Source organism: Mustela lutreola, chromosome 8 (genome assembly GCF_030435805.1).
Source record: "Mustela lutreola isolate mMusLut2 chromosome 8, mMusLut2.pri, whole genome shotgun sequence".
In the NCBI taxonomy this organism is placed as follows: domain Eukaryota; kingdom Metazoa; phylum Chordata; class Mammalia; order Carnivora; family Mustelidae; genus Mustela; species Mustela lutreola.
The window spans coordinates 104,338,425-104,360,714 of NC_081297.1; the positions used below are offsets into that span (position 1 = coordinate 104,338,425).

A 22,290-nucleotide genomic window follows, 5' to 3' on the forward strand; every position below is an offset into this window, starting at 1 on the left:
ATATTATTATTGACTGTCTCTACCTACTTGGAAATATGATATGGGTTTGTGTAGCTGTGGGAGCTTTGGACTTACACTTGAAGGTGAGCACAGGATGGTATAGTAGAGTGAGTTAAAGGGAGTGGGACTGAGAAGCAGCAAAAGTAAAATACATCCAAGCTTCAAAAAGAAAGTCTGCGGGACAATTTTTTTAAAGATTTTATTTATTTATTTGACAGACAGAGATCACAAGTAGGCAGAGAAACAGGCAGAGAGAGAGGAGGAAGCAGGCTCCCCGCTGAGAAGAGAGCCTGATGCGGGGCTCGATCCCAGGACCCTGAGATCATGACCTGAGCCGAAGGCAGAGGCTTTAACCCACTGAGCCACCCAGGTGCCACAGGACAATTATTTTTAAAGTCTATTTGTAAAAAATTAAGAGTTGCTAAAGGAACTCTTACCTTGTTTCTATTTAGCAAATTGGTGACCAAAAGCATGTTCAGAATTAGAATTTCCAAACTAGGCTCAGTAAATCCCATATTTGGGTTATTGCATTAAAAACCATCTTCCACAAATGAAAAGATATATACCAAAATATTAACAATGGATACTTCTGGGTGGTAAGAGTATAGGTAATCTTATTTGCTCCTTTATATAGATTCATTTATTTTTCAGGTTATTATTTTCTAAATAAAGGTATCATTTTATAATTAGAAGATTAATCATTATAAATTATGTAATAACTGAAGAAAAAGGATATGGATCTTTCATGGATCTGTTCTTCAAATATCTTGGATTCTCTAGCAACTGTTTAGTATTTGCAAATTTTTCCCTGTTAATAAAGTAATTATTTAACCCTCCTCTAGGCTTGTAACATCAAAGTCACTGCTCCAAGACTGAAATTCTAAAATCATTTCAATACATCAAGCACTCGCACTGGATACAGTACAGAGATTCAAGTTAGGAGTGAGGGTCGGGAAAGTGGGCAGAGGAAACAATTAAAAAAAAAATGTTATGCACTTACTCTTAAAAAGACACACATATACCTATAAACATACACATAAATACATACATATTCATGTCAACACATATGTACATAAACTGCCCCATCTCACTTCCTGTTGCTTTTTATATTGGTTTTTATATTGGTTTTTATATTGATTATTGCTAATGATACCCAGCTGTGCCAGTTCCTTGGGCTCTTTACCTATGTTTTCCTTTCTCTCAGATGTAATTTCTCTTGCATTTAAATAGTCTTTTTAAATGAGGCCATTCTGACAGACCCTGATCTGGCATATGGCTGGGAAATATCCAATGAGTTTAGGATGCTTAGCCAGATAACTCAGACACCACAGATGTGGCCTCTATTAAAATGACCTTAAATGGACTCCAAGGCCTAAGGCTGAAGGCATATTAAGAACCAAATTAGAAGTCATAGTTAATGGGAAAGTGGATTAGTCCCCAACCTATTCACCTAGGAATGGGCAAATGCTCAGAATTACTAAAGACTTCCAAGGAGAGCTAGCCTCATATATTTGTCTCTTTTTAGAGTTAGAGGGGAAATTTGAAACCATGCAGTCTGACCACTTCCTCTTCACACATTAAAAACAACAACAACATCAGAGATGCTAAGATGGCTTTCACAGAGAGCCATCATGCCTCCTCACACCTTGAGTCAGATGTGGGTCTTTGGCTGTAAACAACAGAAGCCTCCCAGACTAATCTAAGCAAGAAAGAATGTGTTGGGAGACAATGAAGTTCTCACAGAAGGAAAGCAAAAGCCTGAAGTGGCAAGATGAGAAAGGACAAAAACCAGAAAGTTGTAGCGGTCTCAGGAATAGGAACTGTTCAATTGTTTTGACAGAGAGCCTTGGTAGAACAGGAGGAACCAACCATTGTTTTTCGCACATCCCTGAATCATTCCCCTAAAGAGGCAAAGAAACAGGAAGAGTCACACTGACTCTTGGGTTGTCTGCCCACTCCTCAGCAGGCACCTTGATTTATAGTCTCATCAAGTTTTCACTTAATAGCAGAAAGGTAATCCCACAAAAAGAAATTGGAATACCATTATACTATTACTCAAGAGGTGCCTGGGTGGCTCAGTTGGTTAAGCATATGCCTTCAGCTTAGGTCATGATTTCGGGGTCCTGGGATGGAGCTGCACCCCCTCCCCCTCCCCCACCCCCATGTGCTTAGCAGGGAATCTGCTTCTCCTTCTCCCTCTGCCTCCTCCCCTCTGTTCTTGCTCTCTCTCAAATAAACAGAATCTTAAAAAAAAAAAAAAAAAAAAAAGAGGATGTTAAAAGGTATGAAAGGAGAGGTCAGGGACACCAAAGAAAAACATTATCTTTTTCACATTTTTGTCTAGTCCTGACCCAACTATAAGGCAAATACAGCTTTCCATTTTTATTCCTCCTAACTTGCAGACTTTACTAAGCGGCTGAAGATTAGTTCATTTTTACAGGGACCTTAATCAGGGGAACCAGTTTTTCTCAATTTATGACCATGAAAAGGGCACGGAAAAATTCAGTCAGAGGAAAAGAAAACCCTTACCATCGGTGTCCTCTTCCCTCAAAGAGCTCTTTGAAATGGGAAATAAAAATGGAATAATATCCTTCAATTTACCAAGAATAAAGCTTGTTTCCAAAATTTTTGCACAGTGCCAAAAATTTATAGCAATACTCATGTTCAGGACAGAAACTGTGCAGATTCAGAGTTTCTCATTGTTATATAATCCTTAAGTAGTTGAAAACAGGCTCTTTATTTTCATTTTCTCTCATTCAAAAACCATATTCAACATATAGTTTCTGAAAGAAGAAGAGCACTAACGTTGTTTGACTACCACACAGGAACCCTTCTGTCCCTGTCTCCTAGGAAGAACTTTCTCAATAAAACACTTTTTCAAGAAATCACTCTCAGGCTTTGCTTCAAGGGAGAACCCAACTTAAGAATATAGGCAGACAGAGAGTAATGTGTTAATATTTCTAATATATATCTTTGATAGAAGTAATCAGGGCCTGAGCCAGAAGCTGACATTCTGTTCAGAAACGTTTATCCTTATTTCCAATATAGTATGTACTTCCTCCACAATGACTTTTCAACATAAAGTGTAACTACAGAATTTGTGTGGCTTCCTAAGTGGGGGAAAAAAAAAAGAGAGAGGGAGAGAGACAATTAAGAAAATTAGATGAATTACTACCAAAAATGCATGGACTAATTCTGAAGCATGGTTTTTGGAGCTAGACTGAGCTGGGTTTGAATCCAGCTTTAACATTAGTGGCCATGCATTCATTAAAAGGAGAAGAATAAGAATATCTTTTTGGGGGGGGGTGGGATTTTTGAGAATGAGATTTATTTTATTTTATATATTTTTTAAAGATTTTATTTATTTATTTGACAGAGAAAGATCACAAGTAGGCAGAGAGGCAGGCAGAGAGAGAGAGAGAGAGAGAAAATCAGGCTCCCTGCTGAGCAAAGAGTCCAATGCAGGGCTCAGTCCCAGGACCCTGAGATCAAGACCCGAGCCGAAGGCAACGAATTAGCCCAGTGAGCCACCCAGGCGCCCCGAGAATTAGATTTATTTTAGATAAAATACTTAGACCCAAAATATACTGATGACCAGTGGTATTATGGGGCCCACCCCCAACAGCTTACAATAGGAACTTCTACTAATTTCTTCCCAGCTCCACACTCAGTGATATCACACTGATTGCTTAAAGCTGGCTACGGTGGGAGTATTACATCACAGAAATTGGCTAATGCTAGAAATCAAGACTCCCACTCATCCCAGAGCTTCTCGTTAAACATATACAAGCACATCACTGCCTTCATCTATAATTCTAGTCTAGACAGTCCCTTGAGCTGTAGACTCACATTGCCTACTAAAGTTCTCCTGAATGCCCCACAGGAATTTAAAACTAGGTGTGCCTGGCTGTTTCCATTAGAAAAGCATGTGACTCTTGATCTCAGGCTTGTGAGTTTGAGCCCCGTGTTGGGCATAGAGATTTCTTAAGTAAATTAAAAAAAAATTTTTTTTAAATAAAACTCAATACTCCACAATTAAACTCATCTCTTCTATCCTTCTGTTCATTTCCATTGGTGGAATAACATGGCCCCAGAAATGCAAACTAAATCCAAGAGTTATTCCTTTACATCTTCCTCACCTTGATCCCCACAATCAATCTAAAACAAAACAAAACAAAAAACTAATTTAAAAAAACCTTGCAATTTTATGCTTCCTAACAATTTCTCTAACTGTATACTATTCCCCAAGATCGTACTCTTTTCTTCTTTTGCCTGGAAATTCCAACAGCCTTCTGATTACTCCCCTTAAAATTCACCCTTCGTATCACCTCAGATAAAGCTTTTTAAAGGTAGGTGTTTTGTTGAGTGAAATGCGTAAGCCTGATGATTCACAGACTTGTACCCCTGGGGCAAATAATACATTATATCTTAATTTAAATAAAGAAAATGGGGGTGCCTGGGTAGCTCAGTGGGTTAAGCCTCTGCCTTCAGCTCGGGTCATGATCCCAGGGTCCTGGGATCAAGCCCCACATCAGGCTCTCTGCTTAGTGGGGAGCCTGCTTCTTCTTGTCTTTCTGCCTGTCTCTCTGCCTCCTCGTGATTTATCTGTCAAATAAATAAATAAAATCTTTAAAAAATTTTTTTTTAAATTTTAAAAAGAAAATGCATATATATATATATACCTTGTTTTTTAAAAAAGGTGCCATTCTTCTGCCTAACAGCCTCCCAGGTTCTATATTGTTTATAGGACAAAATCCAAGCTTCTTAATTTTATCATCAAAGTCCTTTATCACCGTGTTTTAGTTTATATTTCAGCCTCATCACTTACCATTCCTACTTTGGAGTTTACATTTCAGTCACCGACTACTCACAGCATTGATTCATGCTCTGGGGATGAATTTCCTTCAGTATATAACCACCACAAGTATTGAGCAACTAAGGTAAACTATGGGTAAACATTCTTTTTTTTTTTTTAAAGATTTTATTTATTTATTTGACAGAGAGAGAGAGAGAGAGGCAATGAGAGAGGGAACACAAGCAGGGGAAGCAAGAGAGGGAGAAGCAGGCTTCCCAATGAGCGGGAAGCTGGATGCAGGGCTCCATCCCAGGATGGTGAGATCATGACCTGAGCCGAAGGCAGACGCTTGATGACTGAGCCACCCAGGCGCCCCTAAACATTCTATTTTTATTTTAAAAATCCAAAGGTATAATATTTATTCAAAATTGGAACGTATTTAATGTATCTTCCATCATTCCCATATCACTATTATAAATTGCATTAGACTGCATAACTGGCAACGAATTCCGTCCATCCTTGTATACACAACATTTTGCAATGTGACTTCACAGCTCCTTCCATTAAGAGGCGGAGTCTATTTCTCCAGTCCTTGAAATTAGGCGTGGCCATGTCTGTTGCTTTGACCAATGAGACATACACACAAGAAGCAAGCAGAGCCTTGAAAGTGCTTATGCATTAGGGCTGCTCTCCTGTGGCTCTTAGGAACCCTATGACCATTATTGTGTAATAAAGCCAAGATCGATGCTGGATAATGAGAGGCTTGTAGCCAAGTCAGCCCTACTGCCCCAGCTGACATCTAGCCCACCTCCAGACATGTAGTGAGAGCATTCTACATCTTTCAGCCCCATCAAAGTACCAGCTGATTCCAGCTCAAGTCTGCCCAGGCCAGAAACCACAAAACCATGAGAAAGAGTAGTTATTTTAAGCTTCTAATTTTGGGTGGTTTGTTATGGAGCAAAAGCTGATTCCTGAAAAATACTAGCTTTTCTTTGTAAGAACCACTTCTGCATTTCAGCAGAGCCTAAAGCAGCAAAATATAATAGTCCTAAAAGTTATTAATGTAGGCCAACTTTCAATAATAAACTATGAATTTGCCTTATGTGTAAAAGAATGTATAGTTCACTGATGAAATGAAAAAAGGAGTTAAACACGTGTAAAGAGATTTAATCAGAAAACTGGCAGTGACAACGCCATACTACTGGTTATCTATCAAATATTTGTGTTATTCCATACCAGCCACTACTGTAGATTCCTTATATACAAAGATAAAACAATATATTAATGTAAAATGTACTTATAAATTAACGTATTAATTACCTCTATCATACAAAGGGGCCTGTAATCCACCTAGATGAAGTAGCCATCTAAACAGGTAGATGATTTTTAAAATAATTACTAATTCTCTCTGACTATAAAAGTGATAATAGTATTACGGAAAAACAAAGATTATCAGGTATTCTACCAACTAAAAGACAATATTAAATTGGGTTAATATTCTTACAAGTATATATCTTTTCATTCCTTTATGCATTTGTATATTTAAAAATAGGATTATATATATGCAGTATTTTATAATCTGCTTTTTAAAATTACAGTACATTGTCAATATCTCCTCTTTATATTAAATATTCTATAAAATCGTGTTCACAGATGCATTGTATCCCATTATATAGATGTATCATATTATTTATTTAATCAATATTTTATTGTTAGATGCTGATTTTTTTCCAGTTTTTCTTTCTTTTCATTGTTGTTACAATGAACCTGTGCAACAAAATCCATGGGCACATACGTGATTACTCCTGAGAATTAAAGAGTGTAATAGACATAAGTTGTCAAGTGAGCACAAAAATAGCAGGAAGAAGGGGAAAAAGTGAATAGAAGCTTGCGAAGCACATAGGAAGGGAAGTTTGAATGCAAAGGTCCTGAGGCAAGATCACAGCATATCCTCAGAAAATGGCAAGAAAAACATAAGACTTGAGCAGAGATCTCTTGGGGAAGAATAGTGCAGAGGAAGTTGGTAAGTCAAAACAAGACTATCATTCTAAAAATTTAGATTTTATTCTATAGCTTATGGGCAGCCTTTGAAACTTCTGTCTACAAAAGAATTCTTTAGCAGTAATACAGAAGAGTTGTTTTATTTTCTTGAGGCTATCTTCATAATATTTTCCTTTAAAATGGTTACTGTAGGGGCAGTGGCTCAATCTGTTGAGCATCTGCCTTTGGCTCAAGTCATGATCCTAAGGTGCTGGGATTGAGTCCCGTGTCCGGCTCTCTTCCTCTGCCTGCCATTCTGCCTCCTTGTGCTCTCTATCTCTCTGTCAAATAAATAAATAAGGTCTTTCAAAAAGTATAAAAAATGGTTATTGTAAAGGATCTGCTGCTTCCTTAAGACTGACTTTATTATTCCTTGGGGCTAAATTGATTTGAAATCTTTACATAAAAGAAAAATTGATTTGAAATCTTTACATAAAACACTTAAAAAACACATCTATTCCTCATATAGAATAGTATCTATTTTCATTGTAACCACGGTTATCTGGGATAGATTCCGTGGTAATTGTGAGAATTTTGATTTATAGCTTAGACAATAGAGTAACAAGGACAGAAGTGAGAAGTGATAGCTAAATGGATAACCTACAAAAGTTATATCTTTAGACAAAGCTTTACCTTTGCAGTATTTTTGATCCATATGGGTTAAATCGAGAAGTACAAAGTAACTATTGTACAACAGACTGGAGGGACTGGTTACATTGTCAATCCAGCTGCATACCTTACAATCAGTCATGAAAATAACCAGTGTGAACAGGGAGGCCATGCTTTGGCTCTCTGTCTGCACACTCACACAGCCATAGCATATAGCCACTCTGCTATTCCGGCCTATATAAATTCATTGTCTTGATTATACCCAATAATAAACGGAAAATAATGTGATGGTAAATGCAAATACCCTCGCCTAATCATGGCACATTGCTGAAAATCGCTTTAATGCTGTACTGAATGTTCACCATTGCAAAATTACAAGGTCTCCCAATTACAGTATTCACCATTATCAAACTGCTATTTGATAATTGTTATAAATCAAAGACCAGAGGCAAAGATCAAAGAATGAGAACCACAGATGTCAGCCTGCCCTTTCAAGCCCATCTCAATTTTCTCTGACCTTTTGTCTCTCTGGCACATTATATTAAAGTAACTTCAGTGATAAATATCTCCAGCATCTAGATATGAATTGGGGGAAGCTAAGGGGTTTTTTGTGGACTTATTTACTTTGTGAAGAAGACCATGTTATATGTAGATCTTATTAATCCTCCTTTATATAAAGTTCTATAGGAAATGCAAGGATAAAGAAAAGGTAGTATCTTGCCTTAAGGAGATCTTGACCCCCACTCCTGGACCTTTCTGTCAATCATTCATTCTGGATTCTGCCATCACAAAGGATCTTGCCATTTCTATTTATTTTTTAAGATTTTATTTATTTATGACAAATAGAGACTGCGAGAGAGGGAACACAAGCACAGGGGAGCTGGAGAGGGAGAAGCAAGCTCCCACTGAGCAGGGGGCCTGATGTGGGACTAGATCCCAGCATCCTGGGATCATGACCTAAGCCGAAGGCAGACGCTTAATAACTGACCAACCCAGGCGCCCCACATCCGTGTGGCATATCTAATAGTCCAGCCTATGTGACCAGGTTGCTCTTCTTTAAAGATCCTATATGTGTGCATATGAAATTCCTTCCTCACCACAATCCTTGCTCCTCAGCACAGATACCCACCGAGCAAACTTCCTGTTGACCAAGAATGAGCACAAAGTCTCCTTTTCTTTTTTTTCTTTCTTTCTTTCTTTCTTTCTTTTTTTTTTTTTAAGATTGTATTTATTTATCTGACAGAGAAAGATCACAAGTAGACAGAGAGGCAGGCAGAGAGAGAGAGAGGGAAGCAAGCTCGCCACTGAGCAGAGAGCCCGATGCAGGACTCCATCCCAGGACCCTGAGATCATGACCGGAGCTGAAGGCAGCGGCTTGACCCACTGAGCCACCCAGGCGCCCCCAAAGTCTCCTTTTCTAAGACAACTTCATAGGAGAATTCTATTTTGTATTTACCATTCCATGTCTGTCTTAGTCAGTTTGGGCTACTTGCACAAAATACCATAAATCTGATGGCCTTTAAACTATATAAATTTATTTCTCACAGTTCTGGAGGCTGATCAGTCCAAAATCAAGGTATAGAGAAGCAGGCTTCTCTCTCTCCTACTCCCCCCTGCTTGTGTTCCTCTCTCGCTGTGTCTCTCTCTGTCAAATAAATTAAATCTTTAAAAAAAAAAATAGTCTATTTAAACTTTGAATCGCTGGAAGAAATAAAGGAAATTCTTTGATTATTATAAAAGATTATTCTGTGCTTGAGGCACCAGTCTTCACGTTTCTTATTCGCATCTAAGCTTTGATACTTTAATTAAACGGCTATGCCCTTAAGTTGTGCCTATTTTCACAAAAAAATTATTCTCTACATTCACAAAAGGAACCATTGGTCAATACAGGGTCAGCCTGGACCAGAGTAGAGAAGTAGGCATGGTTTGTTCTGATGTTCCCTTTTCTTCCATATGAGGGAATTTTCCAGGCCATCAATAAAAAAGCACAAATAATTTTTTAGAGAGAACCTAAAACAAGAGAAAAATAATTAAAAGCAACTAGCTGAGAAGGAACTAAAAAAAAAAAAAATAGGTAAACACAAGTATATAGCAAAAACAAGTCTCACAGAGCCTATCACAATTAAATACAATAGTAAGCATTAAGCTTCCTGGTAGCCATGGCAAAAAAGAAAAAAAAAAAACATGGGGGGAAGTCTAAACAATTAAACAAAACACAAGATTATTAAAATAAACACTCTCAGAACTCTTGAGAATTTACCTCTTAGTCTTCGTAATATTGGTATTTTCAGAGATGCTCTTCCTTTGGCCATTTATATCAGTCCATTTCCTCATTCAGTTCCACACACCTATATTCTCTGAACTTTCATATCTTTCTTTCTACATGCTGTTTCCTCTGAGTTTCATGCCCCTCTCTCTCTACCTTTGCCTAGTCTACTCCTTACTGATCCTAAGGTGTCCGTTACTGACAGAAGCCTTTACCCACCCATTTCCCTTCCTAGTCTGTTCACCGCGGTGCTGCGGTCTCGCTCTGTGTCTGTCTGTCTCTCTTTCTCTTTCACACACACCCCTCTGTTAAGGTTCCCTCCTCATTCTATCATAGCACTTCAGACATGCTTCTGTCCTAACACTTACAGATGCTGAATAGAGAAGTAGTTTAAGAATGCAACAGAAGAAAGTTAACTATTGCTTGTGGCATTTAGTCCTTGTGACGCTCCTCTCAGGAGCCCTTAGATTCTTTGTCTCTACAATGAAGAATGTGTTGGGCCTAAGGATCCTTAAAAATCTCTTCCAGTCCAATCATTAGACGATAATTCATTGTTTTGTTTAAAGGTTCCAAGTTCATTAAAATAGCAGCAAGGAAACTAACAGAAATAATAACATCAAAACAAAAGCAGACACAAACAAAACAACAACTACAACCCATTTCATCTATGGCCATAAAAGAAACAGACATCTGGCCTAGCCGACAAGATTTTTCATGCTCTAAGATTAAATGAACTATTTGAAGTGCCTTAACACCATGCTTATTGGTTCCTTATCTCTTTCTCATTCTCTGCATGATAGGATTGGCCAACAGTTTAAATGGAATAGGGATCACACGAAAGGTGTAAGGAAGCCTTATAAATAGGAAAGACACCAGGAAAAGTAAGATTAAAAATTTTTTGAAATTACTATTTTATATTTGCACAGCACTCTATATCTTTCAAAGTACTTTGATATAAATTATGTGTTTTTAACCGTTTTAACCATGAAATATGGATATCTTTGTTAATTCCTTTAATTTCTACATTTCCTAAAGAATATTACATTGGCTTATTATCAAAGATCAGTATATAGAGGTGCCTGGGTGGCTCAGTGGGTTAAAGCCTCTGCCTTTAGCTCTTGTCATGATCCCAGGGTCCAGGGATCGAGCCCTGCATCTGGCTCTCTGCTCAGCAGGGAGTCTGCTTACTCCTCTCTCTCTGCCTGCCTCTCTGCCTACTTGTGATCTCTCTCTGTCAAATAAGTAAATAAAATCTTTAAAAAAAAAATATCAGTGAATAGATCATATTTTATAAGGAAGTTTTTATTATAGCCTTGGAAATTAATTAACATACTATATGCTATGCAACCTTCTAGATGAGAGTTAGTAACGGAAAGCTAAAGGAAAGAGCAGTATGCCATTATTTTCTACTTTGCTAAAAATATAAAAATAGTTGGACTCTTACTTAGCTTTAATTTAATCTCTTAATTCTAGATAAATATAGAGTAGAGCAATTACAAAAAAAACTGATCATTTTCATATTTGTAAACTTTCTCATTTATCTATCTTCTTTTATCAATAGCAGCTTTCAGATAAAATATTTGACAGTATCTTCTCAGCTTTCAAGTTGTTTTTTTTTTTTTTTTACAAATATATATTTATGGGAGGCTTTAATGTTTATGTATGGCAGAAATAACCCCATTATCAGACCTATTTCAGTTGAGAAAAATAGGTGGCAAAGACACAGGAAATACAAAGTCTTTCAAAATAAAATTTTAAAAAACTAAAATATTTCCTGTTGGTTTTAGATTACTTTTGGTGGTAAAACTAGACTCATATTTGTTTAGATCTAAATTGTTCTCTCTTCCACTGAGATTCATTTAATGATACAACAATGATTAAATCATTTGCCATTTATAGTCTTGAAACACACAATTTTCTATAAATTTCTTAAAGTATATGCACATCATATTAGAGGAAATAGCAAGTTAATTGTAGTTTTAGATGCAATTTATTTATTAGCAAAAGATACTCAATGACAACATCTACTATCTAAATCTAGCAAAGGATAAACAGAATACGAATATGCTTACTTTTAATGTTGAACAATATAATCTGATTTAAATTATAAAAATATAGTGTAATAAGCTTGAAAAATTTTATTTCACATTCTTTGTTTAAGCTTCAAATCCTCTAAGTCATAACAATAATTTTATCCACAAATAAAATAACGTTTTGCAAAACTCAAACATTCATCCTTTCCTTCTGTTTTGACCTCAGAACATAGGGAAGATAGAATTCTGCTCAAGGGTGAGAAGGGAATGCTGTGAGTCTTGAGAAAACACTTGAGTACCTCTGGGCTTACAGTGACTACTGGGGTGGGGAGTTATTCATCCCATCAGTCAGAATCTTTTTTGGGCAAGGAGCCGAATTTTACTAGTAGGGAGGGACACCATGTTAAAGATCAGTGTTCATGCACTGATCTTTCGATTACAATCGTGCGATACATTTTTAAATCTTATTTGGATCTAAGATTGAAAATTTATTTCTTAATTTCATTTCCTAAAACAGAACAGTTATTTATTTATGGCTGAAAAAAAAACATTTTAAAAACCATAAACATTGAAATATGCTCATACAAGCACTGGGTATTATATAAGACTGATGAATCACTGAACTCTACCTCTGAAACTAGTAATACATTATATGTTACTTAACTGAATTTAAATTTTTAAAATACTAATAAAATAAATAAAATGTGCTCACACATTTTGCTTTATTATTTACACAGAGTAAATCTCTATGTAGTAATTGAGCATTAAGAAAATCATAAAAATAATTATATCAGAAGATACCACATATCTACTATTGCTTTAAAAGGTTACTGGATTATGGAAAAAGCAGATCTATATTTCTTCCAGAACATTAATATTATCTCTTATGCCATAAAATTGCTCAATTCTAGGAAAAAAGTAAAATCTCACTTCACTTCTAAACAAATACTTACTGTATTTTTGGAAAATAAAAATATGCAGTTGGCTCAAAATAATGCTATTATTACTTGAACTTCTTACTTTAATCACTGCAAAAAAATAGAAAAGTGATTTCTTTTTTAGCTTGTTCCACTTCCTCTTTATGAATCCTTTGAACCTGCAATTTACATATTTCTCATTTTTTATGTCTATTGCCAATCACAGTGTTAAAAATCACAAATTAAGTATTTTCTGGATAGATATGGATGAATGGAACAGATGAAGTGGATAGATAGGCTAATGGAGTAGATAAGCAAATGGATAAAATTGATGGATAGATGGGAAAGATGGATGGAATAAGTGGATAGGATAGATAAATAAATGGGTGGAATGAATGCATAGCTGAATAGTTTAGAAGTTTAGGGGTTAGGTAAGTCAAGGTACATGAACAGTGCAACATAAGTGTCAGTTCATTTAACACACGTTTACAACTCAGTTCTAGATGCAAAATATGCGATGGTGATCAGGCTCATAGTAATGTAAGGGACAGAGGCAGACAAAGTAATAATATAATACAATTAGTACATGAACAGAGGTAAGTAATAAGTACCTAGAAGAGAAAGAGCTTTACAAGAAGCATAGTAATTGATCGGGATCTGATGAAGGTGATCTTTGCTAGTATGACCTGAAACACTGCATGACAAAAGCACATATGCACTGTATTAGCTCACTGGGAAGAGCTAATAGACTAGATAGATAAAAGTGATAGAGAAAAGGGAATTCCAGGAAGGCGATAACAGCATGTGTCAAGATAGAGATATAAAACTTCATGGTATGGCCAAGAAACTGCAAGTAATTTAGTACGGCCTGAAATTATAGCAAAATAATACATTGAGTCATTTATTTTGATGCTATAAACTCATTTATCTCTTATGGCATAATACAGTATATTTCCAATTTATACTTCACACAGCCTGACTTACTATTTATCTTTTATTCCTCAACTCTGTATCTTGAAAGGAATTTTCTTTTGTGACCCATGCCACTGAAAAGAATAAAAATTACCTGACTTCTTAATGTATGAACTCCAACTCTACAGTTAAGGGTTAAAAGCCTTAATAAAAAGCTTGGAACCAATGAGATTCTGATTAGAATATTAGAAAGAAGTAAACAGTGTTATAGAATCAATCTCAGAGTTCACTGTTTTCCTAAGATTTTATATTTTATTGGATCAACTCAAATTAAAATATTGACCATAAACAATAGGATATCAAATAATGCCTAGGAAAATAAGAACTGTGGGAATAGAAAAAACAGTATGCACTAACTGACAAACTAGAGCTTCTTAATCTCAACAACAATTGTTCAACAACAGTCTCTATGGGGTAGTTATTATTAGTAGCATTTTATAAGGAGAAAACTAAATCTCAAAAAGGTTGAATAATTTTTACACACTTACACATGTAATAATTGGTAGAGTTGGGACTCAAATCCAGGTCCGTCTGGTTTCAAACCTCTTGATGACAATGCCATATTACTACTTATTTCAGAAACTTAGATTATCATGTGTAAAGATTTATTTGAAATTTGGTTTGGACTCAGGCAAGGAATAAAGAAAAAGTCACATTATTAGGAAAAATTTTTTTCAAGAGCGTAATACAATACGCTATAGAGTATACAGGTTATTAACATAAAATCAATAGCAAAGATGTGGGGCTGGATCCCAGGACCCCAAGGTCAGGACCCAAGTCAAAGGCAGACACTTAACCAACTGAGCCACCCAGGTACCCCAATAGCAAGGAGATTTTATAGAAGCTGTTCTACTTCTTTTTGATGTCCATAGAATTAATGATGAAAATCAAACCCAGGTCCAGTGTAAAGAAATATGTTGACACTTGGGAAGAAATGTTCTTTATACTTTTAAAGTAAGGAAATAGTGCTATGGTAAAAATTCTGCCTTTACATAAATCTAGGTTTTTGTTGTTTGTAACATGTCCTTTAATAGTCATTAGCATTTATTAAAGTGCTTTTTTAAAATTTCTAGCTCTATTTGAGCCAGAATGTTAAAGTAGAAAAAGTATATTCCAGGGGGCTAGTGTGTGGTGGTAATAGTGGAAATTCGATAGATCACAAAAGGTAAGTAAAATCTAGTTAAAATAGTCAGAAACATGAAGTCTTTTTTTAAATCTCCAAGGGTAAGAGGTGGGAGAAAAAAACCACCAAATTGTGTCTCCTACTACTGATAAGAGAGTCTGAAAGGAGAAGAATATAAAGGGATAGAAGTTTGCCTGTCAATAACTATTAGTAAGTTAATAACTTACTAACTGTAGTAATTGCTCTAGTAATTAATAGGTAAATAATTACTTATTAGTAAGTAAGTAATAACTATTACTTAAGTTAGTAACTATTAGTAAGTTACATGCATAGGCAACCTACAGAAATAGATAGCTTTCTCGCACACTACCAAAAACATGTTTTAAAATTATAAATTAAGGGCGCCTGGCTGGCTTAGTGGGTAAAGCATGCAACTCTTGATCTCGGGGTCATGACTTCAAACCCACCTTGGGCAAAGAGATTATTTTAAAAATAAATAAATAAAATTTTATAAATTAAATATCCCATTCACAGTAGCAACAAGAACTATAAAATATTGACAAGAAAATGAAATAAGAAATGTACAAAATCCATGTAAAAAAATAAAAATTTTACAAACATGTAAAACAACCCAACTAAATTGGAGATATATGTTCCTGCATGGGAAGACTCAATATTTACTATAAAGTAAAGCAATTCCAATCCAAATCCCCTAAGAATTAAAGAAAAAAAAAAAAAACTTGGTTAGCTTATTCTAAAAATTATACAGAAGAAAAAAATGTATAAACATTATTAGCTTTGGGATACCTGGCTGACTCTGTCATAGAGCATGCCACCCTTGACCTCAGGGTGGTGACCTCAAGCCCCACACTGGGTGTAGAGCTTACTTAAAAAACAATGACTAAACACCCAAAGAACATTATTAGCTCTTAAGAAGAATAGCAATAGGAAAGACAATTTTCTCTACTAGAAATCAAAACATACTATACACTAGAATAAAACAGGAAGATATTAACTAGTCTTAGACTAAATAAATAGATCAAGGAAAAGAATAGTTTAGGAGGAAAATTCTAAAGCAAATTTCTACAATTCTACAGGATTCCTCAGAGATTCTCCAACAGGATTAAGCTTCAACTACCTGCGATAGTAGTAATTAATTTTTCTGGAATTTCTTCTCTTTCCTTGTCACTTTCTTCACTCCTTTGCCTCCCTACTAAAATACCTATTGTGATGTGGTGATTTATAATGGGAAATATATATTTGGTATTCATACTTATTCCTGGCACAAAGTCCTATGTCCTTGGACTTTCCTAAGTGTAAGGGAGATAACGGTGTCATTTGTTATTTGTAACAAGCCCCTTTTAATAGCACGTCAATTTATGTTAATTAGGTTTTTTTTTGAAAGTTCCTAGATGACCACAGAATAGGGACTAGTTGCCAGAGGAGCCAACCATAAGACCAGAAGATTAGAACTTTCAGCCTCATCTGTCAACCTCTGGGGAGGGGCTAGGGACTGGAAGTTGACTTAATCATCAAAGGCATATGATTTAATCAATCATGCATATGTAATGGAGCCTCCATTACAGACAACCAGGTTCAGAGAGCTTCCAGGTTGGTAAACACATGGAAATGCTGGGACAGTGGTATGCCTTGAAAGGGCATGGAGGTTCCACACACTTTCCCCCCATACCTTATCCTATGCATCTCTTACACCTGCCTGCTCCTGAGGTGTATCCTTTGTAATAAACTGGTAATGTAGTAAAAACACTGTTTTCTTAAGTTTTGTGAGCCATTCTAGCAGATTATCAAACCTGAGGGATTATGGGAACCTCTGATATACATCTAGTCAGTCAAAGCCTGGGTGAACTTGTGATTAGCATCTGAAATGGCACAGCAATCTTTTGAGATCAAGCCCTTAACTTGTGGGATCTGACGCTGTCTCCAAGCAGTGTCAGAACTGAATTGAATTATAGGATACCCACCTGGCTGGTGTCCACAGAAAGTTGGAGAATTGCTTAGCATGGGAAAACCACCCCCACACAATACAGAAGTATTCAGTGAGTGGTGAGTAGAAGAGGAAAACAGAAGTTTTCACATTATACCAAACTCTCAAGTCATTTTCTCAGAGTTGGCTTTTGGACGAACTCAAACAAAGATAAGAGATGCTTGAGTTTTTATTCTGCATTGCTTTTGTATATTAATTTTTCACAATGACAACATATTCATGTAGGACTTATGTCATTCAAAAAATATAATACAAATATTAGCTTGCCAGATTATACCTATGAATTTGAAATGTTGTTTTAGGGTTTTATGTTTTGTTTTACTACGGGAAGACCTTATAAATGGTAACCAATGTCTTCAATACCCATCTAAATCTTTCAAAGTTAAGCGCTAGCATCCTACCAATATTTCCAGCCCATTCTGCTCGACTTCACATTTTAGACACTGATAACATAGAATCATAGAAAAGGATTTCTTTTTTTTTTTTTTTTTTTTTTTTTATTTTTTATAAACATATATTTTTTATATACATATATTTTTATCCCCAGGTCTGTGAATCACCAGGTTTACACACTTCACAGCACTCACCAAATCACATACCCTCCCCAATGTCCATAATCCCACCCCCTTCTCCCCAACCCCCTCCCCCCGGCAACCCTCAGTTTGTTTTGTGAGATTAAGAGTCACTTATGGTTTGTCTCCCTCCCAATCCCATCTTGTTTCATTTATTCTTCTACCCACTTAAGCCTCCATGTTGCATCACCACTTCCTCATATCAGGGAGATCATATGATAGTTGTCTTTCTCTGCTTGACTTATTTCGCTAAGCATGATACGCTCTAGTTCCATCCATGTTGTTGCAAATGGCAAGATTTCATTTCTTTTGATGGCTGCATAGTATTCCATTGTGTATATATACCACATCTTCTTGATCCATTCATCTGTTGATGGACATCTAGGTTCTTTCCATAGTTTGGCTATTGTGGACATTGCTGCTATAAACATTCGGGTGCATGTGTCCCTTTGGATCACTACATTTGTATCTTTAGGGTAAATACCCAATAGTGCAATTGCTGGGTCATAGGGCAGTTCTATTTTCAACATTTTGAGGAACCTCCATGCTGTTTTCCAGAGTGGCTGCACCAGCTTGCATTCCCACCAACAGTGTAGGAGGGTTCCCCTTTCTCCGCATCCTCGCCAGCATCTGTCATTTCCTGACTTGTTGATTTTAGCCATTCTGACTGGTGTGAGGTGATATCTCATTGTGGTTTTGATTTGTATTTCCCTGATGCCAAGTGATATGGAGCACTTTTTCATGTGTCTGTTGGCCATCTGGATGTCTTCTTTGCAGAAATGTCTGTTCATGTCTTCTGCCCATTTCTTGATTGGATTATTTGTTCTTTGGGTGTTGAGTTTGCTAAGTTCTTTATAGATTCTGGACACTAGTCCTTTATCTGATATGTCGTTTGCAAATATCTTCTCCCATTCTGTCAGTTGTCTTTTGATTTTGTGAACTGTTTCCTTTGCTGTGCAAAAGCTTTTGATCTTGATGAAATCCCAGTAGTTCATTTTTTCCCTTGCTTCCCTTGCCTTTTGCGTTGTTCCTAGGAAGATGTTGCTGCGGCAGAGGTCGAAGAGGTTGCTGCCCGTGTTCTCCTCAAGGATTTTGATGGATTCCTTTCGTACATTGAGGTCCTTCATCCATTTTGAGTCTATTTTTGTGTGTGGTGTAAGGAAATGGTCCAATTTCATTTTTCTGCATGTGGCTGTCCAATTTTCCCAGCACCATTTATTGAAAAGGCTGTCTTTTTTCCATTGGACATTCTTTCCTGCTTTGTCGAAGATTAGAAAAGGATTTCTGAGATGGAATTTTATAGATCAATAAATCTATAAAAGTCTGCCAATTATAAATCTGCTATCCCTTATGAAAAAGCATTAATGGAATTCATCTTTCATCTTAAAATGTTTAAAGTCTCAGGTACTATAATACTATAACTAAAGGACATTTAGAAACGTTAACTCTTAAGAAGATGTGAGTGTTAATCACTAAAAAGAATATGGGTAAAAGTGCAGAGCAGGATATTTAAGGCAGCGAATGAGCAGAGCATAATTTCAACAACTGACTGAGTTCAGGAAATACCATTTGTTTCTACTCTAAACTGAGAACTGTTTTTCAAATAAGAAGCAGGAAGTTGAGTGCCTAGTCTAAAAGGGAACATAGCTTAGGAACAGAAAGAGAGTGGTCTAAAAGGGATATGACACCATGCAGAAAAGCTGGAGTTAAAAATGAAACTGGCTGAGGTATTACATGGTCAGTCTAATATTTGAGAGACTAGTGTACTCCACCTGCTTGAATAAACCACACAAATCCCAGTGGGTCAGCAAATGGATAACTTTGACCACAGTTGATGCTGATGGGAAAGCAGAAAAGGGATATTGATTGAATGAAATACAAATAACCATAGAATGGTGGAACTATGAGTAGCAGTGGAAGGGTTTTCAGTAAACACTCCTATCAGTAACTGATTACTCATCAAACATCATAGATCCTTAAAAAACTATCATAGTAGCAACAACAAGAAAAGAAGGTGCCTAAAAGGAACTGCAGCAGGCATCTTTCTGTAATTGAAGAATTATTGAGATTGGATCTGTTCAGTAGCAAAAAGGAATAAATGTAGCCATAACATTGGAAAGCCATAAAGACAGGTCATAACCAGTGCCTTCATATCCTTCCATTTCTTAGTGGAGTGGAAGCAGTAATTAAGGCCACAGCCAGATAGTAGGCTAGAACTATGTACGATTCCTTTATTAATCTGAGCTCCATTACTCTCAATTATATCTTTATAATGTCCCAAATCAAAATCGTCCCTTTGATACTTGACACACTAAGAATCTATAGACAATTAGTAGTCAAGATTCTAGTGCTCAGGACACTAGACATCTATACTTGGTGAGTAGCCTAATATAGAAAAGTTTCCTAAACTGGGAATTTAGAGCATGGGCTAAAAGAAAACAAATGTTTGGAACAGTGAGAAAGGACTCTGAATCCATCTGTTCAATTTAGCACTGTCATTTGTCCATAGGTTCAGGATAATAAGTTAAGAATACTTTATCAGGGGCATCTGGGTGACTCAGTGGGTTAAGCCTCTGCCTTCAGTTCGGGTCATGATCCTAGGATCCTGGGATCGAGCCCTGCGTCGGGCTCTCTGCTCAGCAGGGAGCCTGCTTCTCCCCCTCTCTCTGCCTACCTCTTTGCCTACTTGTGATCTCTCTCTCAGTCAAATAAATAAACAAAATAAAATCTTTTTAAAAAATAAAAAAAAGCAGAATTAATCTTTCTGCTGATATACATACTTAAAATAATTTGAATTTATGTCATTTGAAAAAGGCATGAAAGATTAGTAGAACACGTTCTAGCACCTTCCAAGAGAACTCTCAAAGGAGCATTCAGTTAGCAACTTCAGGTCAGAGCAAGATAACATGAAGCCCAGAAGAAAGATCTTCAGAGCCTAGCTAGTTTCTTAATGATCTACTGCTGCATAGCAAACTAAAGGCTTGAAATGACAACCATTTTATTTGCTCATAATTCTGTGGGTCAGAAATTTGAGGTGGGTTCAGTTGGATGGTTCTTCTGCTGATGTCAATCATTCTGCTGACGGTCACTCACTGCATTATGAGGCCATTAGGGATGCATGATCAAAGCTGGCCTGACTCTTTAAAAGTATGGTAGTTGGTGATGCCTTGGCTGGGCCACTGTCTCCATGTGGTTTCTTATTCTAGAGGAGACTGACTGGGACTTTTTTATATGGATGGCAGCATCCCAAGAGGACAAGAGCAGAAGCTCTAGAAGCCTACACTCACAAATCTGACAATATTACTTCAACAGCATTCTATTGGAAAAGCACGTCACAAGGCCAGCCAGATTCAAGGTTGTGGAGAAAGGGTTTTATCTCTTGATAAAAGAAGTAGTGAAATCACTGTTGTAAAGAAACATTTGTACACAGATGGGATGAATCATTGCAGATGTCTTTAAAGCAATTACTTAGGGTAGAGTAACACCTTTCTCCTTTAGGACCTGGGACAGAAGCTGAAAAGGACACAAGAGGCCTCCACACAAGAGCCCACCAACTATATTTATAGTGAAACCTTAGAAGCAGACTGGACCACTGAGTATCTAAATAGTAAAAGAGTTAGGGGATACATTAAGACAAACTGAAGCTCTCTTTCTTTACCAAAATACTGGCAATCTTTAAATAGTCTAGAACATACGTATTTAACAATCAGAATATTTCCCCAATATTTACTTTGTTTACCTGAAATGCTTTTCTGCCAGATCTTCAAATGGCTGACCTATTCACATAATTTGAGAATAAGCTCAAATTTGCTCCTGCAGGCAACCACCTAATTAAAGTTAACCTCCCCCATTTCATCTTCACATTTTCTCCATAACAAAATCACTATCTGAAATTACTTTAATATCTGTTTACTTATGATCTGTTTCCCATACTAGAATGTAAGCTCCATGAGATTTGAGATTCTTTTCATTAGTTTAGCATTGTAATATCAGCAACTGATTAGTAGTGCTTAAAAAGGTAGCAAGGCGAGGATAAGATTTTGATAATTATTTCTCCACTAATATCCCGAGTTTGGCCCTAGTCTTAATCTCTGCTATAAAGCACAAAGTAGATAACACCATCTCATCATCACTGGTCTCAGAGTTTACTAAGTTCTTCCTTACAAGTATGCCTGCTTGGAACTTCCCATTTATTTTATAGATTCTAGTCTTCAGAATGCATCTAATTAACCTCAATTTCCTTCATTCACAGACATGAGAAAATACTCACCTTGTTTATTATGTAAATTAAATGAGGTTCCCTTTGTAAAGTGCCTAATACAACACCTGGTATAGAATAAGAACTCCATCGGGGTGCCTGGGTGCCTCAGTGGGTTAAGGACTCTGCTTTCTGCTCAGGTCATGATCCCAGAGTCCTGGGATCAAGCCCCACATCAGGCTTTCTGCTCCATGGAGAGCCTGCTTCCTCCTCTCTCTCCCTGCCTGCCTCTCTTGCCTACTTGTAATCTCTGTCTGTCAAATAAACAAATAAAATCTTAAAAAAAAAAAAAAGAGTAAGAACTCCATAAATGGTAGTTATTATTATTATTATCCATACTTCACTTGTGAATAATGGTCTCTACACATTTCCAGCCCATGCAATATTCTATTCTTTTTTTTTTTTTTTGTCTTAAGTTACCAATTCCAGTCTTCTATTTCTGAAGGATTCTCTAACTCCTCAGAAGGTCCTAGAAAAAGTCTGACCATCGATTTTACAATTTTATAATGCTCAAAAAGAAAATACAACACCAGAGTCAGAAAACACATAGAGTATCGGCGAAGATGTTCTTTTAACATGTGGCCCCTAATGTTCTTCCCTGCCGAGCTAGCAGTATTTCCAGTTTTCTTCATCTTCTGATATTCTAGCCATCCCCCAGCCCCTTCTCCACAAAACCCAGAGGCTCCTTCACCCCACTCCA

General features: G+C 36.6%; 1 long non-coding RNA gene across 1 annotated transcript in view; it reads right to left on the reverse strand.

Moving 5' to 3' along the window:
• Window positions 1-10,698, reverse strand: part of LOC131839158 (uncharacterized) — a 90,529-nt gene extending 79,831 nt beyond the window's left edge. The window contains exon 1 of the long non-coding RNA XR_009356831.1: window positions 9,705-10,698. This is a non-coding gene — a long non-coding RNA (uncharacterized LOC131839158). The remainder of the gene's footprint in view (window positions 1-9,704) is intronic.
• Between the last annotated feature and the right edge of the window lie 11,592 nt (window positions 10,699-22,290).